A 26,398-nucleotide genomic window follows, 5' to 3' on the forward strand; every position below is an offset into this window, starting at 1 on the left:
GGCACCCTCCTGGGCTTATGACTGGGTCTGGGTGTGTTTGCCATTAAGATATTTCAGCACTGTCTCACCAGTCAGAGAACTAGACTGGTTTGTTGCTTCATCCCAGTCCAGTTCCCTTCAAATTCAGTTCTTAGCATGACCCACGCAGGTAACTGCTCTGAGTTTCTTAGTAGGCGACCTCCAGCCCTGCTAGAAAGTCTCCCAGCCATATTACTGATTTTGAGGATAAAAAAGAGTTTAGCTTTATTTTGGACAGTTAAATTTGAATTTCATTACTATGATGGACTCGAAACATGTACCTGAGGAGCATGTGTGGATCTTGTTTGTACCACCTACATTAGATTCACCTGGGGGCGGGGGGGGGGGGGATGTTGAAAAATGCATATTTTCCCCAGTCCCATTCCAGAAGTGGGGAATTAGAGACTCAGGGACCTAGGGATCTTATTGTTAAAATCTTCCAGGGTGAGACTGCGAATGTGCCTTTTTAAGTGAATTTCTGGGATTGGACGGGATAGATGACTGCCTTCTAAAACCCAAATCTGAGTGAATATGCCCCGCGTGGGACCCCTGGTTCTCGTAGCCTCAGTTTCTCCCTCCGACCGGGGCAGATTCTGTCTCCACTTGTTTGCTAGGCTGCAGGAAGAGAAAATCAATAAGTGCAAAGAACTGAAGAAAGCACTGCAGCCCGGCTGGGAGAGAAAAGAAGCTTTTACCCCTCCCATCCAGACTCTTGCAGGTAACCCTGCCACGGCCTCTCTAGCCCCGTGGGCGGCGGTCCCTTTAACAGACCTGACCAATCGCGCGCCCATTTCCGCGGCCGCTCCCCGGCGTGCGGGTAGGGGCTGGATTGGCCGGGCCTGGCGCGCGGCCTGCTCCGCCCCTGCCGCACTCTGGTTGGCGGCGGCGGCCGCGGGCGCGGGGCGGGTCCGCCGGCGGGGCGGGGCGGCCGGTGCCCGGGGGCGGGCGGGCGGCAGGACAGCGGCCGGAGCCCGAGCCGGAGCCCTAACCGGAGCCGCGGCGGCCGCGGAGCACGGGCGCCGGCGCAGTACAATGAAGGAGCCAGCGGAGCCGGGGTAAGCGCGACCGGGGCCGGGCGGGGGGCGGTGGAAGGAGCGCCCGCGGAGAAGGCCCGGGCTGGGGGCGGTCCGACCCCGCTGGGTCCGGGCTGCGCCGGGGGCCGGCGGCCGTTGGTGAGGCGGGGCGCGGGGATCGGGCTCCCCCAGAGCCCCGCCCCGCTGTCACGGCCGGGTGTTGATGGGGACGCCCACCCGCGACGCCCCCGGGCGAACCCCTCTTTCCTTTGGGGTCGGGTGTGGCGGTTTGGGCTTGACCCCGACAGACGCGCTGGCTCGGCCCGGGCCAGGGAGGGCAGTCCACAAGCAAACTAAGGCAAAACAGCTTGTAATTTTATGAATGGGGCCCCGGGTTCCTGCCGCCCCCCTAGCCCACGTCACGAAATGCTTGCAAGTCGAGAACCGCGGTTACTTTTACGCGAATCTGTCAGGGGCTGACTGCGCTCGGGTTGTTTTTCTCCAACTCCTGGAAATCGCGGGTGGCCGTGAGGTGGTTTGCGTGCCTTAGACAGGAGGCGGCGGCGTGCCGACAGTCAGGGGATCGGAAGGTTAACAAGTGACATTGGGCTGAGGCCTAACGCCAGGTGCCCTGCCCGGGAGCGCGGGTGTGACGGTGGAGGCTGTGGCTGCTGGCCGCTGGCGACCACACCAGCGAAACCGAGGGACCTGGAGAAGGAATGCACAGCCACTTCAGTTGCGCCATGCACGCTGCCCAAATTACACGGCCGACGCGGGAGTTGGTGCAGGGGAGTTTTCCCCTTTTGAAAATGGTTTTTGGAAAACTTAGCCCCTCAGTGGATTGATGGTTACTTAAACCATCGGTTGTTATGGTTACGGGGCATCAAATGTAAGGGCAAAGTCTGTTTCCACCCTCGCTCTTTCTCCAAAGCTATGAAGTACTTTGTCACTACGTTTTACAGACACTGTACAGGGAGGGCATACTTTTTTAGAGTTGAAGGGAAAGCGTGGGCTCCTTGAAGGCAAGGGAGGTACCATATTCCTGTTTGAAGTCCACCATGGCTACTCTGCACAAGAATTGAAAGGAACCAGCCTTCTGCATGTTTTGATGATTCTCATCAAAGGATTTAAAGGAGTCCTTTCAGGAGCCAGATGTAAGCTGGAAGGAAAACAATGAGTGACTTTTATATGGAAACCAATAAGGAAAAATGGAGGGGCAAATGATCCTTGAACTCCAGGGTAAGAGGGTATTTGAGGAGTCTAGGTTTGAGGGTTTAGAACTAGGTGACACTGTGAAGCTTATCTCATGGGAGGTATTCAAAGAGTGAAACAGACATTCCTGTTAGCTTTTCTCAACCCTTAAGCTATTTTGGTATTTCAGAGTCTCCCAAGAATGGGTAGTTGGTCTAAACTTGGGGAAAACAAGTAAGCTTCCTAAGGGTGATGGGTAGAGAGTGGGTTTTTTGCCAGACAGTTTCTTTCCCATGGGCCTCTCCCGGAGTGTCAACGAAGGCCTCCAGGCAGCGTGTGGAGGGCTCTGGGTGAACTCAGCCTGTACATTTGTCTCCAGGAAGAGGTGCTGTGCCTGAAAGGAAGGAGATTAACGACCCGATTCAAGTCAGAGGATGGTGGTAATGGAGACAACCGACAAGTAACCCAGGGGCTGGGACAGAGGCTGGGAACTGCAGGAGTTTGCTTGGGCTGAGTTTCCGGGGCTTGGAGGTTTGAAGAGAGTAGAATGTCCTTCTGTGAGAGGGCTGGAGATATCACATATACCAAATGTATTGTTTGTTCGTTAGAGATTCTGTTTTTAGAATACTTCTGGAAAAGCAGCGGGAGAGATTAGGCTTTCAGGTAGAATAAATGTACAGGATGTTTTGGAGTTTTTGTCAAAAAGAAATTGCATGTAGTCGAAAAATATTCATTCAACTCATTTTTTATTGAGTCGGTAGTGTGCCAGAAATTGCAAGGCATTGTGGGTTATGGTGGAAAAAACCAAAAGGGATGGAGGGTTTTTTCTTCGTGCCATATGATTCGCCTTCCCTCCAAGTCAAGAGCTCTCTTCTGAGGATGTTCTGAAGTCCTTGAGAAAAGAAAGGGGAGAAATGCACAGAATATTACTTAATGTGAGAACAAACCAGAGCAATGGGAAATTCTTCCCACTGTAGTTCACTTTTGGTGTCAGACTGAAACTTCAGAAAGTGGTGTTCTGTGTCAGGTTTGGTATAAGACTATCTGCATCCTCGTATCTATTGACCAATATCTTTTCATGGTGTTAGTTCCTGTTCTTTCTTTTTTCCCTTTCTCCTATCAATTTATTTATTCAAAAATTTGGAAGTTCATTAGAAAATTCTGTCCCTGGCCTCTAGGTGCTTCCACTTCATTTTCTTTGCCCGAGGATCCCTCAGCATCTGCTGTCTTCTGTCTGATCCTTAGTCTCACCTGAGGGTCCTGGGCATTGTTGAGGTCACAGGGAATGTTTGTTCTTTGATTCTGTCCCAAAGCATAAGGCAGCTAATATAGAAAATAGAGCATTTGTTGAATTTCAACTGTGCTATGTACTACTTTCTTTCTCTCTCTCTCCAAGAGATATCTGTATCAATATACATGTAGATGTGGATTTAGATGTAGGTATGATACCTTCTCCAGTCCTCGAGCAGCCCTCTAAGGGAGATAGGTGGTGGTAGCCTCATTTTATGGAAGAGGGAACTGAGGCTCAGAACAGTATAAGTAACTTGTCTAGAGTGATAAGCTGGTTAGATGGTGGAGCAAGAATTTCAGTCTAGGACTTTCTGATTCCAAAACGTTCTTTTTCCATTGTATTGCTTCTCCCAGAAGAGGAATGGCAGTTCTAGCACAGTGCCCTTTTTGGACATATGAAAGGTCAAGTTCAGAGATGTTCAGAGAACTGCCACAGTTAATGTGCTTATGGTAGACCAAGAGTTAGAGCCCTGCAGTCCTGCCTCTCCGCCTGGTACCTTTTTGGGTCATACGTGTAGCTGCCAGGAAATTTGAGTTTACTGCTGTGAAGAGGTGACCCGACTCACCAGGGCATATCCCAGTGCTTCCATTTAGCAGCTCTGTGACTTTGGGCAGATTGTTTTTTCTCTCTCTGTACCTCAGTTTCTTTATGTGTAAAATGGGACAGTATTCACACTGCAACAATGGTAAGACAAGTACAGTTTGTCTCATCTTAACACTTCTGAAGAAAAGTATCTTATAATCTATGGGGTCTCATAGCTGTAGTTGGCAGTGATGTGCTTTTTTTTTGGTACATAAAATAATGGTACGTCTTATAGTAGTGAGGTCCTAGATTAGATGAACTATAGTAGTGCATTCTTTATTTTTTAAAAATATTTATTTGAGAGAGAGCGCATGTGAATGAGCGGGGTGGGGGAAGGGGCAGAGGGAGAGGGAGAAACAGACTCCCTACTGCTCAGGGAGCCCAACTCAGGGCTCAATCCCAGGAGCCTGAGATCATGACCTGAGCCAAAGGCAGATGCTTAACCAACTGAGCCACCCAGGTGCCCCAGTAGTGCATTCTTTATAGGTAGTCGCGGGGATTACATGAAGTCACTCCCATGCCGGGCACATAGTGAGCACCCAATATCAGTTGATGGTACTGAATGACAGGGTTAGGGTTCATCAGTGGGTGGCTCTGGGTAAAGCTGGAGAACATCTCATAAGATTTGCCACTTGGAGCCCAGGCAATAATCCATGATCTGTGGGCTGGAGGAACGTTTTCCAGTTTGCCTGGAACTCTGTCCTTTGGCTGACTCTTGTCCCCACGAGGAGCATTAACTTCAGGAGCTAACGAGCCATGGACAGACAGCTCCCTTTGTCCTGCCTATTCATTGAGGTCTTTGTCAACTTTAAGTCCCAAGTTAAAAATAAATACCATTTAAAGAAGATTGGAAACCTACACTGATATAAATAGTCTTACGTGTGAATTTTAAAACACCTCAGGGTTATATAGAAGATTCTTTGTTTCCCCTTTCAAAACTCCTTTTAATGTTTAATTGCTTTGGGTGAAGTGTCGTGAGATGCCATTAACCAGAAGGAGCCTAGGAGGTCATGAAAGTACAGAAGCCCTTGACTAGCCCTGGGTGAGATGGAGAGAGCTCTAGAGTGTGCATCAGAAGGCCTGCTCCCAGTCCTGGGGGTTTATCTTGTTATTGTGTGCGTTCTTGGGGCCTGGGCCCAAGGGTGTCTCAGGGCCTCGAGGCTCTCTTTTCCTAAAGGAGGACTTGAGTCTCCTCCCCTGACTCCTTCTAACATAGTATCAGAGATTATGTGAGTTTATGAACTAAGGATCTGAGAAATTAAATGGTGGAAAGAAGTTCTTTCATTCAGGACTCCTGAAGTCTCACTTGAGTGTTTGTGATCATGCTTTGTAAAGCAGAAAACAGTAGTCAGGTGATAATCTGAGTAACTATCATTTATGGAGAATTGCTGTGGCCGGGCACTGTCTCCTTTTCAACCTCACAGGGCCCTGTGAGTAGGAGAGACCACTGTCAATCTTATTGTGAGATGAGAACACCGAGGTTCAGAGAAGTAAGTACCTTGTCTAAGGTCACACAGCAAAGAGGAGGGCTTCTGTTGCTCTCCAGTGAGAGCTCTTGGGTTGTTTCAGGTGGACCCTGCCTCGTCTCGGAATCTTCTCAAGCCATGTGCCCTGGAAGTTTTCCAGTTTAAAAGTAGGATTCCTCCTGCTTTGAGGTCACACATCTATCGGGTGCTGACACCTGTTTAAATCTGAGTTCTTGCTCAGGACATCTGCTGTGTATTGGGAGAACTTTGTTCAACCTGAAGAATAGCCCCTGTGGGAGTTGTAGGCTACCTAAGTCCTTGAAAGGCAAGGTATTTCTTTGGTGAGCAGAAGCCACAAGCTGGGTCTCTGTGAGCATAAGTGGGACCGTTGAGAGCAGAATCCAATCCTTCTGTGTGGAAACTGGTGGGATGGGAAACGTTGATGGGCTTTGAAACAATCAGGTAACCTTTCCCTTTTGGGTTTGCCTGGAGTGTTGGTTCTAAGGGCTTTTCCCTAGGCAGGTTATTGGACCTAACAAATTGTGTGCCTCCCAGGCTTATCCTAATAGTTGAGAATGGCACAGGGTGAGGGGAGCCCTCTTCAGTCATAAGCTTATTGGGTATTTGAGATTTAAACCCACCCCTTGGATCCCTCCTGCAGTAACCTTTCAGAATCACAATATGCATTTTCTGAGTTTCTCTCTGTTGTTTCTTATAGCTGGTGTAAGCTGGCCTGTTTTCTTACTCAATTTAAATTCTTTTTTACATCTAATGCTGTCTTTTAAACAGTGTTCCTAAAGATGGTTATATTTATCATTTGGGGCTTGAAATAGAGAATTTAAAAATCTTTCCGTTGAAAGGACTGACTAAACAGTGATTATTACTCATTCAATAAATATTTGAGCATCTCCTGGAGCCAGCCATTGTGCCTGTCATTGGAAATCCAGTGGGGAGCAAAACAGATGTGGTCTCTGTGGGCACATAACACATTATCTAGTCCAGACAATAAACCAGTCAAGAGGTGTATACATTGTGTGTATATATTACAGTGTGATAAGTGTGAAGGCTCCTTCCTCTGATAAGTGTGAAGGCTCCTTCCTCTGAAAGGGAAGAACAGGGTACTGAGAAGGAAGAAAGGGAGGGAACTAGCAACTGGGAGTGTCCAGGAAAGCGTTTCTAGAGGGAGCAGCATGTAGAAAGTGTGGCATGAGGAGGAGAGGAGGGAGGAGGGGTTGAGGAGGTGGGGGGAAGGGAAGTCACAGGGAGAGCTGTGCAAGGTAGAGATGAAGAGCCCGGGCTCAGGAGCCAGGCGCTACTTTAGGGGACTTGGGGATTTTTTAGGCTCCTGGTGCCTCAATTTCCCGCCTCCAAGTGGCCGTGAGGATTGAATGAGCTGATGTCAGGGAAGTCTTGAGAGCAGTGCCAGGCACGTACAGGAAGGGCTGGGGGGGGGGGGGGTAAGGGTTTGCCGATTCGCACACAGTGGGGATCTTGACCTGGAGTGGATGAGCTTCTGTTCTCGGTCAGCATTTTCCATCATTCCATGTGTAAAGTAACATTGGACTGAAGATGAGACGAAGATGGCTAATATGCACGTCTGCTGGTTGCATTCTAAGGTAGCTTGGTGCTGCACGCTCTGTGATGCACTAACCGTTGAGCACCTGTGCCTGGGGAGGGCTTGCCGTGGGGCCTCAGCCGCATCTGCTGCGGGTGCCATGTTCAACCAGAACGTTGTTCCTCTGCTCCTTCTTGCAGTGGTCTGCTGTGGTGTTTGATATGGAGGGTAGATTTTTAGCTTTTTTTTCCGATAAGAGGAGGCAGAGGCCAGTGGCCTCATTACCAGGCAATCAAAGGTGACAACTCAGAGTTGCTAAGTGCAGTATCCGCCTGAACTCCATGCCCGATGAGATTTTGTGTGGTGCTTTCTTGGGGGAAACAGCCACACCCCGGGATCATATAGGAGGAAAACTTCATAAAACGAGTCATTGGCTTTGGTTCTTTGGCCTGGTTTGGGATGTTCAGTAAATTGTAGAAGCCCAGCTATATCAGAGTTTGTAATTATCCTACAGAGTATTTTGTTAGAACTGATCAAATTTGTATATAATTGCATTAGTTCCTTTTTTTTTTTAAGAGTTTATTTATTTATTTGACAGAGAGAGAGACAGCCAGAGAGAGAGAGGAAACACAAGCAGGGGGAGTGGGAGAGGAAGAAGCAGGCTCCCAGTGGAGGAGCCTGATGTGGGGCTCGATCCCATAACGCCGGGATCACGCCCTGAGCCGAAGGTAGACACTTAACGACTGAGCCACCCAGGCGCCCCCCAAGTTCCTTTAAAAAAAAAAAAAACTTTTATTCTGGAAACATTTTTTAAATTCACAAAAGTAGAGACTAATATAATGAGCCCCATGGATCTATCATTGTTTCAATAATTATCGACATTTTGCTAATCTTGTTCCAAGATAGTTTCAATTTGAAGCATTGTTGGTAGATTTTCTGTCATAGTATAAATGTATCTTTGGAATATAAAATTATATGGTAGATATGGTTGTAGAGAAAAAAAAATTACTGCATGCTGCCTAATTACAGGACTGGTGTTAGTAGTTGAAATTCAGAATCCTAAATGAACATTTCTTGCAAGCCCACATAGACTTGCTCATGAATAGTAGACATCCCTGACGGGGCTGCATATGGAAGACTGTAACCTTGGGGTCTCAGACTGGAGCCCCATGCTCCAGATGGCATACTCAGTGAGAGTGATGCCTCCTGAGGCTGGGACAGGAAGCCCAACCAGACTAGACGGCCACCCTTGCAGCTTGGCAGGAGAATGCATTTCACGTCTGGGTCGAAGGTACAGAACATGCTTCTTTTGTAAGATGGGTCTGAACCCACTGGACAGCTCCAAGGATGGATTCCCATGGACTCTTTTCCCCCTTACTTCCCTTTCTGGATTATTCTGTTCTAAAAACTGTTTGATTCCTTCAATGAACCCAAATTTTAGAGAGCATATCTCAAGTTTCCCTTGGTTTTCTACCATGCTTACATTCATTCATTCATTCATCACCCAACAAACATTTAAGGACATACACAATGGGTCAGATAGTGGTGCTAGGTACTGGGTACACAGTGGTGAGCAAATTGACAAGGTCCTTGCCCTCCTGGAGGAAGGCGAAAAGCAAAGGTCTACTAAAAAATATGTCCTAAGAAATAGTGAGAGGTGCTACAAAGGACGAGTGCAAACGGGAGTGAGGTGAGGGGGTGGAGCTGTTTCCTGAAGAGGGAGCAGGTGGTTCAGTTTCTGAAAGGCCTAGCTCCCTTTCTCCTGGGGATAGAAAGGTGCCTGGAATATAATAAACCAGGAGGAGAGAGGCATGGGCCCAGCTGAGGCAGAAGGCAGGAGCTAGACCATATAGCACTTTTCAGAACATGGATCTTATTCCTTGAGCCACAAGAAGCTCTCGTAGGGTTTTGAGCAAGGATGTGGCATGCTCAGATTAGGATTTTTTTTTTTTTAATTTTTAAATTTTGTTTTTAAGTAAGCTCTGCGCCCAGTGTAGGGCTTGAATGCAAGACCCTGAGAGAAAGAGTCACATGCGCTGCTGACTGAGCCAGCCAGGTGCCCCCATATTAGGAATTTTAAAAACCACTTCCACTGCAGTGGGGTGAATAAATGGAAGTCACTGCGGGGAGAGCCATGAGGGGGCTGCTGCTCTCTTCCAAGCAAACAGGTGGTCGTTTGGACCAGAGTGGTGGCAGCGAAATTGGGGGGAAAGAGATCATTCAAGAGAGGTTTAAAGATAAAAATCACAGCACTTGTTAAAGGACTAGGTAAGGGCCAGCTTGCATTTGCAGTGAAAAGAAATGTAAATTACTTCTGGCAGAAAACATTGGCTGTGCATACTCTGCAACTCACTGGTATTACACTTCCCTTGGCACCTATTTTTCAGAATTTCTAGATAAATTGAAAGCTGTTCTCCTTATTTGCTCTTAAATCTATTCTTGAAAACTGTCATCCACTTTTGAAACATATTCATCAAGCATCTACTATATGCTGGGGAGAAATAGGTGAGCAAGACAGCCCAAGCCCTCAGCGCATCTCTTCCACACCTCTGCATCCTCCGGGCTGGGATTGCCTTACCTCCTGAAACATCATATGGGTCAGGTTGCAAGGGCTTCCTGTCCCAGCCTCAGGAGGCATCACTCTTGCTGAGTATGTCATCGGTAGTGCAGGGCTCCAAATTGAGGCCACAGGTTAGAGTCTTCCATATGCCGCCCACAGTCAGGGACATAGTAGTCTTCCTCTCTATCTAGAAGGTAGGGATTGTGCCTTTTTCGTATTTGTATCTCCTCCCTCTCACACTCCCCCGACCCCAGCTCCCTTCAGCAAACCAGTGTGCTGTGCCCTCGAAGGTGTTCAGCAGGTGTTTGTTAATAGCCCCTGGTACTACTCAAGAATAATGTGAGATGGGCCCTAAAGAGGGCTCTAGACAGCAGTAGGAGGGGAAGACTCTTCCTGATGTTGGGAGCCTCCCTGTTGGAGAGAACGGAGGCAGCTGTGTTTAGACGTAGCCCTGCAGATGGGCAGACTTGCGCTCTCCTTGAGGCCATCTTCTAGATGAGGGGAGGAGTCTGCCTCCTCAGATCACCTGTCACTTAGAAGGGAATCATAGGAAACATCTGTATCTTCACCAGAACTTTGAAGTTCTAAATAGGAAATAAACTTGAGGCAGAGGTGGTGGTTAAATTTCCTCTACAACTTTTGTGAATGTGATTCTGAGAGAGAAAACTGATGTGGGATGTCATTGGCTGGTTTCCTAGGTAACATTCTTTTCCTTTGTTTTGTTTTAGAAGAATGGATTGGGTCCCTAGACCAGGTCCTCTGATAATCAGAGAGGAGATATTTATTGAATACAAGAGTGATGTGTTTTCTGGGAGACTTGCAAGTCTGGTTGGGATGGCTTTAAGCTGAATATTAAGGGGATAGAAGAGAAAAGTATAAAATAAGAAGTATACAGGAAATTTGCAGAACCAGGTAACATAGAGACCCGTATGACTCAGCGGCCGTGTGGACACCAAAGTGGTGCCCAGAAACTCTCAAGTGGAAATTAGCACCAAAGCTGCTTGAGAACAGCATGGAGGGAAGGGGTCAAGTATCTAAACCCGTGCCTGAGGGTGAGCAGCCGGTGCCTCCAGGCACTGGAAACCTTAACATCACAGCCAGGTAAATAAGTGGTCTGCTGGTAGGTCAGATTGGAATAGAGCAAGGTAGTGTGGGCACACGTGGCCCCAAAGAAAATCCTAGGAGAGACTCTTCCGTGTGCCTTGACCACAGAAGGCTGGCAGCCAGCCTTCCAGTCATGACAGCAAGAGCAGGCATATAATTGTAGGACGGCCCACCAGCCTGAGGGGGCGATGATTTTGTTCCACGGGCAGATCTTAGAAGAGGCCCCTGGCAGATGAAGTAGATCATGAAGACGTTTGTAGGTGAGTTTTATTAGAAGTGGACCACGTGGTAAATTTGAACACTACCTTGCTGATATTTTGCCTCTGAGAGCAGGTAGAGGGAAGTGTGTGTGTGTGTTTGTTGGGTGGAGTGTTGTTTGGACCTAATGATGACAAATAAGGAAAAGCCAGTTGACGGTGTGGGTAGGGTAAAGCCATCCAGAGGGCAGGGAGCCCAGAAATAAGCACAGAGCTGGAGTTCAGGCAGTCTGGCTCCACAGTCCCTGCTCTTGGAGCATCTCCTACCTCCTGCTGTTTCCTTGGATAAAAATGCTGGAACTGCTCCTCACGTTAGCTGTATAGGAGCCATCTTGGGGTCCCCAAATCCACATGCCTGTTGGAAATGACCTCCCGAATATCAGGCCATAGCAATGACTAATTTGATGTGGCTCCTCCTTGGTCTCCTATCTGCCTCACCCAGCCCCCGCCCCGGGAAGGGTAGAAACTGCAGTACCTGTCCTAGAAGTCTGAAGGGAGTTGTCCTCAGGGAAGGTTGAGCTGCTTGCCCTGGCTAAGTTCAGAGGCAAGATCGAAGTGGAAAATAAGTCAGAGTAGTAGAAAACCCCTGGGAAACGAGTTGCTTTTGTTTTAATTTCCCAGGGTAGGCAAATGTCTGTGGGAATATGATGAGTGGTATTCGATCCTGATGGGGTAGGTTAATAGTAAAGCAGGAACATTAATTTTTTTAAGGCTAAAACTCCCAGCAGAAATGACTGTTGATCATACTCTGAGCCAGACACTAAACCCGTTTGGTCAGCCTAGCTTTTGTCTTAAGGTTTGCCTGCAATCAAGAGGGTGTTGGCAGAGGCTTAACAGCCTGAAGCGAATTTTATTTCATGAGGTCTGATTTGTGGTACGACAGTCTTATGGAAGGAAAAAAACATATCTTGAGTTTCTGAATTAGGTGATAGAGTTGCTTTGCCAGCAAGTGTAGCAAGGGCAGGGCCCAGAATTTTCTGGGGTGGGTGGTCAAGAGGTCCTTCCAACTATATGAATGTATAATATCAGAGTGTTAATCTCAAAAAATAAAATTTTAAACATGTTTAAAATATATATATATGTGACCCACAGCTTAGAAGTCTTCCGGGAATTGCAGGTTTAGCTATTTCTAAGTCCTAGCTGGACTGTGGCCTAAGAATTTTAGCTATTTTGTGTGATCTGTCAGAGTTGACCCATTAGCTGCAGTTTCCCCTCCCAGAAACATCCTGCTGCTCCTTCTGGGCTCCCTCGCACAACGCTGCAACAGGGTCTGGTGGTCCCTCGCCCAGCACTGCACAGAGTGGGTGGGCACTGTTGGCTGGTAAATGTTCAGTGAGATGGGTACTTTATAGCAAGCTAAGGAAAAAAGTGTGATTTTTTTTTTTTTGCCATGTTTTTCTATTTTATGAGTTCACACAGGTGCCCCAATTGGTGTTTAAAGGGAAATGAGAGGTTTTTTGCCACCGTAAAGCAGGGTGGTTACCTAGGTCAGCCCTGTCATTTGGTATTTCTGCCCGTTGTAGGGTGCATATCCGTATCTCCCTCTGCTGTGGTGCTATTGCTTAGGGAGGGAGTGACAAGCAGGAAGCCCTGAAACTAGCTTTGGAACCTCTCGATGATTTCAGCCAGTTTGATGATTTCAAGCCAGATCTTTGGGGGCTTGAGAAGGGACTCATCAAATGGGTTATCCACATGGAGTTTACATGGGCTGGGTATCCAGTGATCCCTTGAGCATTCAGCAGACGACGCTGCTCCCATGACGGTGGCTGTGCTCGGGGACTGTCACGGGGCAGGTCCGGGCTCTCTCTGGCGGTGGGAGTCAGTCTTCTGTGACTCTTACATGAGAGCCTCTTAAAGGTCTTCACCCACCTTCTTTTTAAGGAAGGTCTTGAAGAGTCTTAAAGCAGGTATTTGCATAGCATGAAGCATGATAAATTCTTAATTAAAAAATGGTTAATTAGATTTTTTTTCTTCCTGATTAATAGTTAGCTTAGAAGTCAGTGTGCCAGTTTTTCTTTTTTTTAACTTAGGCAAGCACTTAACTATGTTTTGGAATATTTGCTTTTCAATTTTTTGGTTGTTTGTAGAGTATCTAGAAAGGAACCACCTATTTTCCCATTGAGGTCTTGGCCCCAGGAGTAAAAAAAAAAAAACCCATGAAGCTTTGGGAGGCACCAAAACTGTTGTTTTCGTGGGGCAGGAGTTCACCTCGCTCTCTCTCTTGTCCTGCCCAGACTTCTAAAAGACCACACACACACCATCCGAAGGGTGTACATTAAAATTCTATACTTCTTCCTCGAAATAATGTAATGAGTTCTTTAAATCAGGGTTTTTAACCTTGGGGAGGGGAAGGAAGAAGTCTGTATCTGCTTGCAAATTGAACATGAAATCTTGTCGGTGTTTGTGTATTTGTATTTGGTGGTGGTAGGGTCTTGTGTTTGTCAAGCTTTCAGACAGCCCTCGAAGGAACTAAAGAAAGTCTCTGTACCTCTCACCTAGAAAGCTCTAAAGCCAGCTTTTTAGAAAGGAGGGACTGATTAACAGTAGGGGAAGAACCTAGAGCACAGATTGCAGGTTCCTGACTGGTGGGAGCCCATGCACACAAGCCTGGTTTCTCACTAGTCATATGCCTGGGTCCCTGAGATCCTCTTCTCCCTACTGGTCCCTCTCCCCTCTTCAGATCCGTAAGGTACCCTTTGTTGGGAGAGCACTGAATGAACTTGTCCTACAAGCCAGGTGACATGTGCCAGGATCTTTTGTCCTTGGTTTCTTTAGTCACTTTCTTTTGGTCAATGCCCTAACTGCCTCCTAACTTCTTGTAGGCCTCTCTTCTCATTTTTCTTGGGTTTCTTTCTTATACCACCTTCTCTTCCTCCCCTCTCCCCCTTTTTTCCCCTTAATGTGTTCTAAGTTAATCTGTTCTCTGCCATTGGCTTTTCTGTTCGGTCTGGTAATTCTTGTCTGCAGAAAGGGGGCCCTGAGCCAGACAGAGAACCGGGAGGCTGGTCCTCCCAGCCCTGTGGTTCTGGATGGTGGATCCGCCCCCTCCCTGGGATGCCTTGGGTCTCAGCTTACTACCCCCTTCCATCCCAGAAGTCCAGCCGTCTGCTCTGGTGGCCGCCACCTGGCCAGGAACACACAAGTGCATTTAATGTCGCAGGTCCCTGCCTTTCCTTGTGAACCTCATATGTATCCTATGGTGGTGAGCTCGGTTCATGAAAGTATGATTCTGTTTTATGTTCCTTATTCCAGTGTTGCCAGAGGCAGAAACGACAGAAGTTATTGCTTTCAGAAAGACTGTTCTTTGACGGGCAGGCCAATATATGAGTATTGGTGACAAATGTGCATCATTGCAACAGCAGAAATTTAAATTACAGTAAAAGATGATCATTTTCTACCTTTGGTAGTTTAAGATTTTTTCCCTCTCCGAATTTCTCCCAGTGCTTTGGGGGAGCTAGGGTTCTGGCCCCCGAGGGTTTGGGAGGAAGGTCTCCTTTTGCTGCTTTTGAGGATTCATTAGCCCCTTGGCAGCACTCGCTTCACACGGAGGTGGGCATGTGATGTAGGAGGCTCTGCTTAGGAAACCAGATCTCTTAATTGATACAGCCATCTCATGAGCTAGTAATGCAAGCTGTTGGTAATTACAAAAAACCTACCGTGAAATTTATCTAAAATTAATGAAGAGTCAGCACTGTGGATTTTAAATACAGAGGAAGTTATGGCATCGGCTCTCAGTTATCTGACTAGATTGTTTCTTGCTGGTCTTTACACCTTTAGCTGCCTTCCCTTTGCTCCCCATTGTGCCTGTGGGCTCCTTTCCCGCTCCACTCTGCTCGGTTCACATTCCTCCCACACAGACCCATTTTAATGGAAAGCTACCGAAAAATGTCGTGCATTCCCAAGTCAATTGATTAGGATTATCCATTCCACTTTTTTCGTCTGTGAACACAGAGAAGTGAAAGGTGCGATGTATTTAAAAGAAAACAAGAAAAATGTATGGAGAACAAACACGTATGAGTGAAAACCAGCTAGGTGAATAGAGCATATCTGCTTTTCCTGATATTATTTTTTTAAAGGAGCATTGTTCAATACTTCATTTTGTGTGTATGTCAGCATTTAAAGATCTCTAGGTCAGTGCTTAGACTGAGATAAATGGTTAAGGTATTTTGAGGCTAAAATTTTTCTTGCTTTGGTGATGTACTTTATAGGTATATCATCCCTTGATTTAATAGGAAGGATCTCTGGTCTATACGTGCTTTTATGTGACTTGAAAAGCAACTAACTATTCCATTTAAACAGATTTCAATGAGGACAATGGTTTTGAGACCTCTCACAATGGTACTGTTCTCAGACTCTTGAGATAGAATTGTCAAATTATAGCAAATAGTGTTAGAAATAATTTTGCAATTTTCTCAGCAGATTATAATTTTCCTTCTGTACATGTAGTTGTTCTGGAAATAATAGTGTAAAGGTACCTTTTTCCAAAACTGATTATTTTCCAAATACAGGGGTACCTTTAGTTTAGAAGAAATGATAGAGGAAGATTGTGGTCCAGGAGACAAGGAGAGAACAGGGTTTTTTTAAGCCTTTCTTTTATTATACCTTTGGCCACATTTTTGAAGAGAGACCAAGAATTGCCATATGTGTGAAAGAATATTGGTAACTGGGTAGACTCGAAATGAAAGTGAGATTTTCAGAGTAACAAGGTCACTTTCTTACTGGCTTGTAGAAACAAAGGATGTGCGATCACAGTAGGTCTAGCAGCTGGGGTTGGTGGAAGTGGAGAGTTCATGGAATCTGAAAGGTATTTAAGTTGGTATGATATTTAAATTTCCAAGTTAGAAAATGCCCATCAAGAACAATGGTTTGTTAAAACCAAAATAGAAAATAAATTTTAAAAAAATGGATGGGGGAATGTGCATGTATGCATCTTAGAGGACATTGAAAAAAATTTCAAATACCTGGGACACAGTTTGTTGAGGGAGCCAGAGCACGGTGGAAACTGTGCCTTAAGGATTACATTTATGTAGAAGCACTCAGTCAAAGGAAAAACTTGCCCAGGAGGAAAGTGTCTGTGGAGATGTGCCCTGCATTTTGAGTGATGTACCGGAGCGTTGCAGACTCAACATTAATTTTGATCTTTCTTACGAAGCTGGATAAAATAATGTTGTTTCTAAGGAAAAAGTAGTTATCATGAAGTGTCAAAGCCCTGCAGTGGAAAATGCCAACAGTCAAGAGTCCCAAACAAATTCCAGAATCAACACCCTAAGTGCAGACTCACACTGGCGTACTATCGTGATTTACCTTATTGAGGCCCAGCGGGTTCTTGTTGGGCACCCCAGAAATGCATGGGATCCATACCCACCAAGCAAGTGCTGAGGGAGTACTTTGGCTTCCTAGTATTTTTCCTGGGGAAAAAGTGTTTGATCTGAAACGGTTCCCACCTGGGTAGAAACCTTACTCACCAGAGGTGGCTCTGAGAAACTTTGGTTTCGGGTGCCTGGGTGGCTCAGATGGCTAAGTGTCTGCCTTTGGCTTGGGTCATGACCTCCAGGTCCTGGGATCGGGCTATCGGCTCAGTGGGGAGTCTGCTTATCCCTCTCCCTCTGCCTCTCCCCGCCACTCATGCTCTCTCTGTATCAAATGAATATTAAAAAAATCTTAAAAAAAAAAAAGAAACTTTGGTTTCCTAAAATAACGGATGAAGTTCTGCTTCCCCTCGAAAGAGCGGTGTTTTAACTTTTGGAATGTACACCCCTTTGCGCCTCTGAACGCTATGCTCTGTCTCCCTAGAAAACCACACACGTACACACAGACCAAATTTTGCATGTGGGATGTTAAGAACCGTTGATGTAAAATAAAATAGTAAGATGGAAGGTCTTGAAGAGAATGTTAGGAAGGAGTTTGCTGCTGGTACAGATGCCATTTTTCCGTGGAGGGTAGAGGCACTCTCCTGAGAGTGTACTTTGTGGGTTGTTGGGCAGTAGGATTTAGCAGGGCTGGAACACGCAGCTAGGCCTATTTTGAGAGAGTTGTGCAGTCTGAGAGTAGTGCTTCCAGAAGGTGCAACTCCCTGCTGCCCTCAAGAGCTGGGCCCAGTGTTTGCTGTCAGAGGCTTTTTGGAGAAGGTCTTTGTAAGTGCGGTTATTTATTATGTGTATATGACAAAGCAGTACCAGCCCTGCATTTATTTCCCTCGTTACTCATATCCTTTTCCCCTTCAAAAGACTGATACAGACATTGACCAAATGGGTTTTAAGAACCTGAAATTAATTTGTTAGATAAATTGCTTGTTATATAAGTTATAAAGGAGGCATTGCATACTTCATTACGCACAACATGATTTCAGAATTCTCCCACTTGAGGATATATGTTTTTAAGGAGGTGCCTTATAAGAACTGCATGTATTGGATTTGCATCCTGCTTTCAGATCCTCTGCTCCATTCTCCGGAGGCCTGGCGTGTGAGACAAGCTGGGAGTGGGGTGGTTCTGGTCCAAAGGCAGGCCCAGGAGCCACAGGTGGACACCTTGGAGTTCTGGTGGTGGCAACAGCTCTGCGATTTCCACTTCTGAACCCCTGGTAGATGGTGACTTGCAGAGGAACTTTTATTTATGCCATCAAGATCTGTGGGGCACCTGGGTGAGTCCGTCGGTTAATCATCTGACTTTGGCTCAGGCCATGATCCAGGGTCCTGGGATCGAGGTAACTGTTGGGCTCCCCATTCAGCGGGGAGTCTGCTTGTCTCTCTCCCTCCCCTCTGTGCCTCCCCTGCTCTTGCATGCATGCGTGTGTGCTCTCTCTCATATAAATAAAAAATCTTAAAAAAAAAAAAAAAAAGATCTAAGAAGTCACCACCACCCAGGGGTATTCCCTTCTTCTCCTGAAGGATCCTTTTCTTTGACAGCGGCTGGCTTGGAATTTCGGTTTCCTGGAAGAAATGCATTTTCTCAGCAGAAACAACATTGTACACAGTGGTTCTGTGGAAAAAGCAGTGCCATGCTCACAGTCTGCATTAGGAAAGGCTTGTGTTCCTGCGAAGGATACTATCCAGTAGAGATGATCTGGGTATGAAGTTAGATCTCACTTTCTCTTATCAAGTGTTATAATATGTTACCTTCTGGAGCTAAAACCTGATGCCCAGTTACTAAAAATATACTGGACTGTACATGATATATTTATTTTTTATACCATATGAAATTTTCTGAAAAGGACATAAACAGGTTACTTAGGTATTAAGTGCAGTGTTCTTTCATTCATTCAACCAATAAATATTTAAGTGCCTGCCCTGTAGAGCATATATTCTGTGGGCTGAGAGGTAACAAGTAAGTAGCCATGTAACACAATTTCAGGTAGTAATACTGTTCTTAAAAATAAAAATAAGGGGATAGGGAGGCCATGCTTTTAGGATAAGGTGGTCAGGAAGGTCTGTGGAGACCTGCCATTGTTTTTACTACAACAAATTTGGGGGAGTAACAGTTGTCTTTGGGGCCATGGAATTCAGTGAGGCTTCTTTGCAGAGATTTTGACCGATTTATTTGAAGGACCTTTTGAGGAGTTGGGACTTTGGTCATCAGTGACCTTTTGAGGGAGTGACCGGTCTTTTCTGGCTGGTACCTTCTTTTTCTTACTGTCAGTCTTCCTGTGGCAGGAACAGGAGGAGAAAAAGTTGTCCCTGGCTGTCGTCCTGGTGGTTCACAGCAGGCAGAGTGTCTCCCTGGTCTTGGGTTAACTTCGAGCTTGGCCACTGAACCTCGCTTTCTGATGTTATGCATGCCCAGCCTCGCTTTCTGATGTTATGCACGAACCGACCCTTATGTGGCTCCACAAGGTCTGACAACCTGAGTGCTTTCCCTGGAAGGGTCACCACATCCAGAGGCCAGCTGACCTGAGCTTGGCCCTGGGTCCCAGACACAGGGGCCTGGGTACAGGCTGAAGGGTTACCGCTGTTGGCTTGAGGCTATTTTTTTTTTTCTCCTCAGTGTCATTTTTAAGTATTGGATCACAAAACTATAAAACAACCTTTTAAGAAATAGTATATACTTCTGCCAGGGATGCTGCCACTGCCCAAAACCTTTTTTCACACGTGGGGCCTGTCAGTCAGCCCCACGGTTATTCCCTGTACTCCGTAGTCCCAGGATACATTCGCAACCAGTATCTGTGTAGGGCTGCGATGGACAGACCCGGGGCCATACCTCTGCCCTTACGCCTCCCAACGCCCTGTTGTTATTGCTGCCCCTTTGCAGACCAGGAAACTGACTACACCTGTCAAGGAAGGAAGGGCACTAGTCATACGAGGAGAAGCCCATATAAAGGCTTGTGTGGAACTCCTTTCATTCCCACACAAATGCCACGGGGTAGACTATTTTTCCCATTCTGTAGATAAACAACTGAAGTGCAAAAAGTTTACGTAACTAGCCTGAGGTCACACGGCTGCTGAGGGGCAGAGCTGGGGTTTGCTCCCCATCTGAGTTGGAAAGGCATGCTCTTACCACCCCACCAGGCGCCTCCCTCACCTGCCTGAGGCCACCTGTCCCTTGCTGCCTTCTTCGGTTTGTAAGTCCTGCTCTGCCCTGCTCCTCGTCAGTATCACCTCAGCCACTTTGCCTGGTACCTGAGCCCACGGCCTACCTGAGGCTGTGTCAGGCAGGGTGGGCGGTGCCAAGTTGAGCAGTGCTTCTGAGCTCCCTGGAGACTAATGGACGAAGAGCTTTATACACACACATACACACATGTATGGATATACATATACTTACAAACGTGTCTCTGTGTGTGTGGAGATACAGAGGAAAATGAAACTGTCACTCTAGCATATTAGACATTCTTACATTTCTTTTTTTTTTTTTTTTAAAGATTTTATTTACTTATTTGACAGAGACAGCCAGCGAAAGAGGAGCACAAGCAGGGGGAGTGGGAGAGGAAGAAGCAGGCTCCCAGCCGAGGAGCCTGATGTGGGGCTCGATCCCAGAACGTTGGGATCACGCCCTGAGCCGAAGGCAGACGCTTAACGACTGCGCCACCCAGGGGCCCCGACATTCTTACATTTCTAAACATTGTGTAAGTCAGTGTATGTACTAGTTTGTGTTTTTTCCTCATTTATCATGATTTCATTTGCATATTGTCCCATTTCTGTATCATGCACATACTTGCTATTTGTTGTTTTTTTTAAAGATTTTACTTATTTGAGAGAGAGAGAGAGAGCATGAACAGGGGGAGGGGCAGAGGGAGAAGGAGACTCCCTGCTGAGCAGGGAACCCAACGTGAGGCTCAGTCCCAGGACCCCGGGATCATGACCTGAGCCGAAGGCAGACATTTAACTAACTGAGCTACCCAGGTGCCCCCATACCTGCTATTTGTAAGGACTGTGTAATATTTCCTATTAACACACTTAGGATCCTTGGTTGACCGTTTGAGTTGCTAAGCTTTGGGGCCTGGCAAGGAATGTGCCTGATAGCGTCTCTTCTTCAAGAAAAAAAGTTAGTTTGGCTTAAGAATAAGTGGTTTTTGAAAAATTGTTCTGTAAGTTAGAGGCAGCTTATTCACCATAGTTTCAGTGGATTTCGGATGGAAACATGTAGGAGACATTTGATGAAAAACAGATATTTGTTTTTTGCAGATTGGAGTTTATTTGGATCCCAGTGTTATGAGCAATCATAACTAAAACCTGTAAAGCTTTTTTGGGTGTGATTTACATGTCTAACCAGGCAAAACCCTTTTTGGAAGCTAAAGCAGAGTGGATCGAATCGACAAAACTTTTTAAAAATTAAGATTATCTTGAGGCTAAGGATGAAATTGATAGGTGATCACAGAAAACACCTTCTGAAATAAATATCCCAATGTTTGACTTCTACAGCAGAGGATTGACATCAAGGAAATAGCTGCTGCTTTCTTTTCCCTGTGGTGCTGGGCATCGCTAAAGGGAGTTGCCCTGACCGTTTGCTTTGCATTTCTGCCCTTACTGGCAATGATGCCTGAGGCAAGTCTCTCAACTTCTGTCTCCTGTTCCTCATTTGAAATGAAAACACAGTTCCTGCCTCTTAGGGCAAGAAGATGGACTTAATCTTCGATCAGAGTTGTTCTCTGTAACTCAGAACTTCAAATGAATTCATGCATGCCAAGAGAGCTGCCAGGGTGATGCCAAGATCCCCCCACCTTGCTCCTCATTTTAGGAAACTTATTTTTCCTGCTCCAGTTTGAAGTTTCTTGTTTGCTGCCTGGTTTAAATTAGGGTCCCAAAAGTTGAAGAATTTGTGTGGTGTGTGTGTGTGTGTATAGAATAGATGGCATTAAATTTCTCTTGAAAGATGGGGGCGCCTGGGTGGCTCAGTCGTTAGGCGTCTGCCTTTGGCTCAGGGCGTGATCATGGCGTTCTGGGATCGAGCCCCGCATCAGGCTCTTCTGCTGGAAGCCTGCTTCTCCTTCTCCTACTCCCCCTGCTTGTGTTCCCTCTCTCGCTGGCTGTGTCTCTCTGTCAAATAAATAAATAAAATCTTTAAAAAAAAATTTTCTCTTGAAAGATGTTCCCAAAAAATTGAACGTAGGCAGACGTTTCTGAAATGGTTTTATTGCATATGTTACTTGCACGTATTGTTAGAGGTTCATGACTTCAAGAAAATACTTTGTCATCCAACAAATTCTCTCTCTACTCTTTGTTTTTTTTTAATTTTTTTAATTTTTTAAAGATTTTATTTTAGAGAGTGGGGAGAGAGAGGGAGAGGGAGGGGGGAGTGCATGTGCGGGAGTGGGAGGAGGGGCAGAGGGAGAGGGAGAGAAAGAGAATCCTCAAGCAGACTCCCCACTGAGCGCAGAGACCGACACAGGGCTCAACCCCAGAATGCTGAGATCATGACCTGAGCTGAAATCAAGAGTTGGATGCTTACCTGCCTGAGCCACCCAGGTGCCCCTGGTTCCATTTTTTGCAAGGAACCATTTGTCTCCCTTCCTGGTGGATGTGTAATAGTATCAGTTATTGAGTCAGAATTTCCAACACCTGGCATCCGCCCTTGGAGGCCACCAAGTGTCAGACTCTTAAGATGTCCCAAACTGAACCTACTATGTCCCCCCTAAACTGATCTTCCTCTTTTTCCCAGACTTGATAAATGGGATCGCTGACCACTGTCTTGTAAAGCTAAAGCCTAAGGCTTGTCCTTAAAAGCACCTTCTTCCTCATTCCCTATCCCACCCACCAAGTCCCATGCATTTCATCTTCTCTCTCTCAGTCCCCTTCTTTCATTTTCACAGCTACCTCCCTTGTCCAGGCTACTGTCACCACTCACCTAAAATGTAAGAGCATAACTGGGGCGCCTGGGTGGCACAGCGGTTAAGCGTCTGCCTTCGGCTCAGGGCGTGATCCGGGTGTTATGGGATCGAGCCCCACATCAGGCTCCTCTGCTATGAGCCTGCTTCTTCCTCTCCCACTCCCCCTGCTTGTCTTCCCTCTCTCGCTGGCTGTCTCTCTCTCTCTCTCTCTCTCTGTCAAATAAATAAATAAAGTCTTTAAAAAAAAAAAAGTAAGAGCATAACTGACCATTCTGAGTCCCTTCTTGGCCCTTTCCAGTGTGCTTTCACACTGTACCGAGAGTAAGTTCTTCAGAATATCCACCTGACCACCTGCATACTACCTCTAGACCACATACAATAACTCTTCAGTTGTTCCTCATTGCTCTTGGAATATAACCAGTTCCTCATTGTGGCCTTCAAAGTCCTGCATGACCTGGTCCCTGCCCACCTTTCCAGTCTCATGCTGTGTACAGTATACCCACATTCAAGGGTCCTTCTTTGGACTCCTCCATTAGGCCGTGCTCCTACCTCAGGTCCCTCGCTCATGCCATTCTCCCTTGTGGACTGCCCACACTACCATCCTAGCCAACTCTGCCTCATCCTTGAAATGTCAGCCCAATTCCCACTTGCTCCAGGGACCCTTCCGTGACCGATCTTCAAACTGATTGGGTCTCCCCACTGGCTGTACTCTCTTGGCACCCTTCATGTTCCTTCATTGCTCTTGCATTGATTATTTGATGGTCTCTGCCCCCTGTCCTTCTCTAAGCTCCCTGAGGGCTATCCCAATACTGTGCTGCTTTGTGCATTGTCAGGCAGGATGCAAATGGCAAGTACTGAATGCAGAAACATGTCTCTGCTCTCAGAGCTTAAATTCCACATGTCCAGCTAGAAAGGTTTGGCTGAGATTAAAATGTTTGTGCAGACAGACCTGTATCAGTGCATAAATTGTGAAATCAAGAGAGCCTTAGATCTACGATCAACTCCAAATGCTTCTTTTATATACATAATAAATTGAGAGGAAAATGAGCTTGTCTTTAGGTGTTGTTTTTGAAGTCGGTTTCCGTATGGTAGTACCTTGAGACATTTAGATGAACATTTCGTGGAGTAGTTTACACAGGGAAAATCTGTGGTAGCAACTGCCTGGGATGGCTACTATAAAAGGGAAGACAGAGACATCAATGAAGTCACCAGGTAATCAGTAACGTGGGTGAACATTTGCTACAAACAACAGCCTCATCTGATGCCACCTCTCACTGTCTCGGTGAAGTCCCAGCTAATTGTGACCAACTTCCCTAACATGGAAATATGTTCCCATAGCGCACAAAAAGGGGTGTGCAGTATTTTTAGGGTTTTCTTAAGATTTTCATACATGCAGTAAACGTTTACTTACTTACATTCAGCGATGAAGTAGGGGGGTGGGTAGAACAGGTGTTGCCGAGGGCTGCTACGGGCCTGCTGGATTGCTTTTTGCCGTTAACTGTGGTTTACTATAAGAAAGTCTTCCCAGCACGGAACATATTTCCTTAATAGGTTGATTATTATCCCAAGCAGGCTTTCAGAGCCCTGTAACAATAGAACGAAGAATAAAGCATTTTATAGCCCATTCTGTGAATTACTGGGACTTTTTAAAAAGTACTTTTCATTGCTTCCCCGAGTTGTCTTTAGACTCAGGGTCCACCCTGGAACTGATGCTCCCCCTAGCTGGACAGTGTGAAGGTCTGTCTTTCAGCAATGGGCTTGGCATGCAGCCAGTGCTCAGTAAATGTTGAGTGGATGGAAGTCTTTCTTGAAGCACAGAGCACCTGCAGAGAGCTTCTGTTGACCATGGATTGATTTGTCCTTGGAAATACCTGAATGAGGCAGTTAGTAGGGGTGTAGAGCGCCGCCTTGCAGCGTGAGCCCTAGCTCTGCTAGTCAGCAGTTTTGTCGCCTTGGTAAGTTGCCCAAACCACTTTCATCCTTTTTCCTCATCTGCAAAATGTGGGAATAGTAACAGTTCCTACCTCACCGAGTCATTAGGCGTCCATGAGATCTTGTTGGTAAGGCCCTGAGGCCTGGCCTGTGTAAAAGTTAGTTTTCAGCTCAGAACCCCTCTGATACACCCTCATACGTCCAGATCGTGTCTGACTTGGATCTCCATGGGCCTCGGCCCTCCTTTCCTCCGAGAAATAATTCCCTTTGCTTTAGGTGACTGGGCACGTACTGGTCAGTACATAAATGGTGTTCTTTATCATGGAAATTTAAATGGCTGTCATAAAGTTTTTGGAGGAAAAAAAAGAACCCGTTGTATTTTCTGAAGATGACCATGATATATCTTTATTTAAATAGAATAACTGCCAAACAGAGTCTTTGGAGAACAAGTAATAATATTCCCTTGGTATACTTTACTCCATCCTTTCCACAGGGAGAGAGTATCGTGGTTAATCATAACATTTCTATGCTGTCGGTGCCCATAACTTCACAGTTTATGAAGTGCTGTCCCATTTATTCTTTCTCCCAGCAATTGGAGGGGTGGGTTCTTACCATCACGACCCTCATTTGACACATCAGAAACTGCAGTCCCAGGGAGGCAGCTCCCGAGCCGGGGCTCTTCCCAGTTAGCCTCAGCTGTCCCGGGCTATGCTTTTGGGTGTTGAGCTATCTCTGTGGGATTTTATGGTGTCCGTAGTTACACATGGATAGCCAGAAAATTCTGCTCCTGTTTTGGCATTTTGCTTTGGCAGAGAGTACTCTCTGAGGACCCACATGAGCTGGAAGACAAAACCCAACAACAGACTCAGCACTTACCATCTGGAAAGGGCAGGACGCTGCTGTTAGGCAGTTGCCGGACCTATGAACAGAAGAACATCAGGATCACAACTTTATAGCGTTCGCTTCTTTGAAACGTCACATGGAGGCCCAGGACAGCCGTCCGGTTTATAGTGCCTCCAGAATTAGATTAGGCAGTGTGGTTCCAAGCTGTGTACTCGTATTTCTGGCTACGAAATGCTCCTTGTGCGTATTTTCCCCGTTCTGCCAAGAAACGGCTTTTTCTGTTGCTACTTTGTACATCCAAGTTAGTTTATTTTACTTGCCCTTCATTTCTGCCTTCCGTCCTCCTTTGGACCTTGAGACAGTGATGAACCAGACCTTCAGGAATGGGCAGCTGTGGAGGCCCTGGCTGGGGTCAACTCTATACCTAGGGTCTGAGTTTGGGGGGATAAGACCAGTCCCAGGAGATGAGGCCACAACTCAAGGGGCAAACAGTGCAGTCAAGTGTATCAAAGATCAAGAGCAGAGTTCAGTCCAGTTGTGTCCTGTGCCTGTGGAAGAAGTGGCCCACCTCCAATTCTTCATTTGAAATATCTGAAATAGTTCACTGATTAACCTTGATGGAGGTAGGCCTGCCCCCCCTTTTTAATGTAGGTACAGAGCAGTCACCTCTTACAAAGGAGTTGCCTCTCAGGTAGTGCCTTCTAATGTAGACGTAGACTGGATTAACTAGTTATTGGTGCCGAGGAATAGCTGATACTGTATCTCCAGCTGAGTTCCTGGTGATTTCATGATTTCATCACCCTTTCCCTGTGTGTGTGTGTGTGTGTGTGTGTGTGTGTGTGTGTGTGTGTGTGTGTGTAAGTTAGTAAGTAAGTATACTGCGTTCCTGATGTTCCAAGTTGATTTCGACTGGTGAGTTTCAATTCCATGGTAGGTATTGCGGCATGTGGGTGCACATTACATAGGCTGTGATTACTGGGGAATTTTTTCAAATTATTTGTCTTCTAATCTACCTTCTCAATTGTGACAGGTCCTGAGATGGGGAGGGGTGGCTGTGTTGTTTGCATGAATACATTTCCTAGGATTTTCTGGTACACCTCCCCTCCTCCCAATCCCAAAATGTCTGCCCTTTGATTACTAGGGATAAGAAGGTGCTCAGAGCGGGCTGATCAGCTGTCCCACCGCACTGTGCTGGGTGGAGCTGATCTAGGCTGGTGGTTCCAGCCAGACATCTGGAAAGGAACCCATGGGAGCCAGGAGGCCATTTTCAGTATTTCAAAAGGCTTAATAGAAACTATGCATTTACCCAAGATAAGGACACAAAAGCTA

The 26,398-nt window shown here is 46.4% G+C and overlaps 1 protein-coding gene and 1 long non-coding RNA gene across 11 annotated transcripts in view; one reads left to right on the forward strand and one right to left on the reverse strand.

Annotated features, from left to right (window-relative positions):
* The first annotated feature begins 948 nt into the window (after nucleotides 1-948).
* TEX2 (testis expressed 2) overlaps nucleotides 949-26,398 on the forward strand; it is a 99,922-nt gene continuing 74,472 nt past the window's right edge. For all 10 annotated transcript variants that reach the window (XM_057318060.1, XM_057318057.1, XM_057318059.1 and 7 more), the window contains exon 1: nucleotides 949-1,073. The gene's annotated coding sequence lies outside the window, so the exon portion shown is untranslated. The remainder of the gene's footprint in view (nucleotides 1,074-26,398) is intronic.
* Nucleotides 2,967-25,208, reverse strand: LOC123001780 (uncharacterized). Its single transcript, XR_006411039.3, has 3 exons — nucleotides 25,103-25,208; nucleotides 23,710-23,878; nucleotides 2,967-3,114 (listed from the first exon to the last, which is right to left on the reverse strand). It is a non-coding gene; the product is annotated as an uncharacterized LOC123001780 (long non-coding RNA).

This window comes from Ursus arctos, unplaced genomic scaffold (assembly GCF_023065955.2).
Source record: "Ursus arctos isolate Adak ecotype North America unplaced genomic scaffold, UrsArc2.0 scaffold_24, whole genome shotgun sequence".
Taxonomy (NCBI): Eukaryota; Metazoa; Chordata; class Mammalia; order Carnivora; family Ursidae; genus Ursus; species Ursus arctos.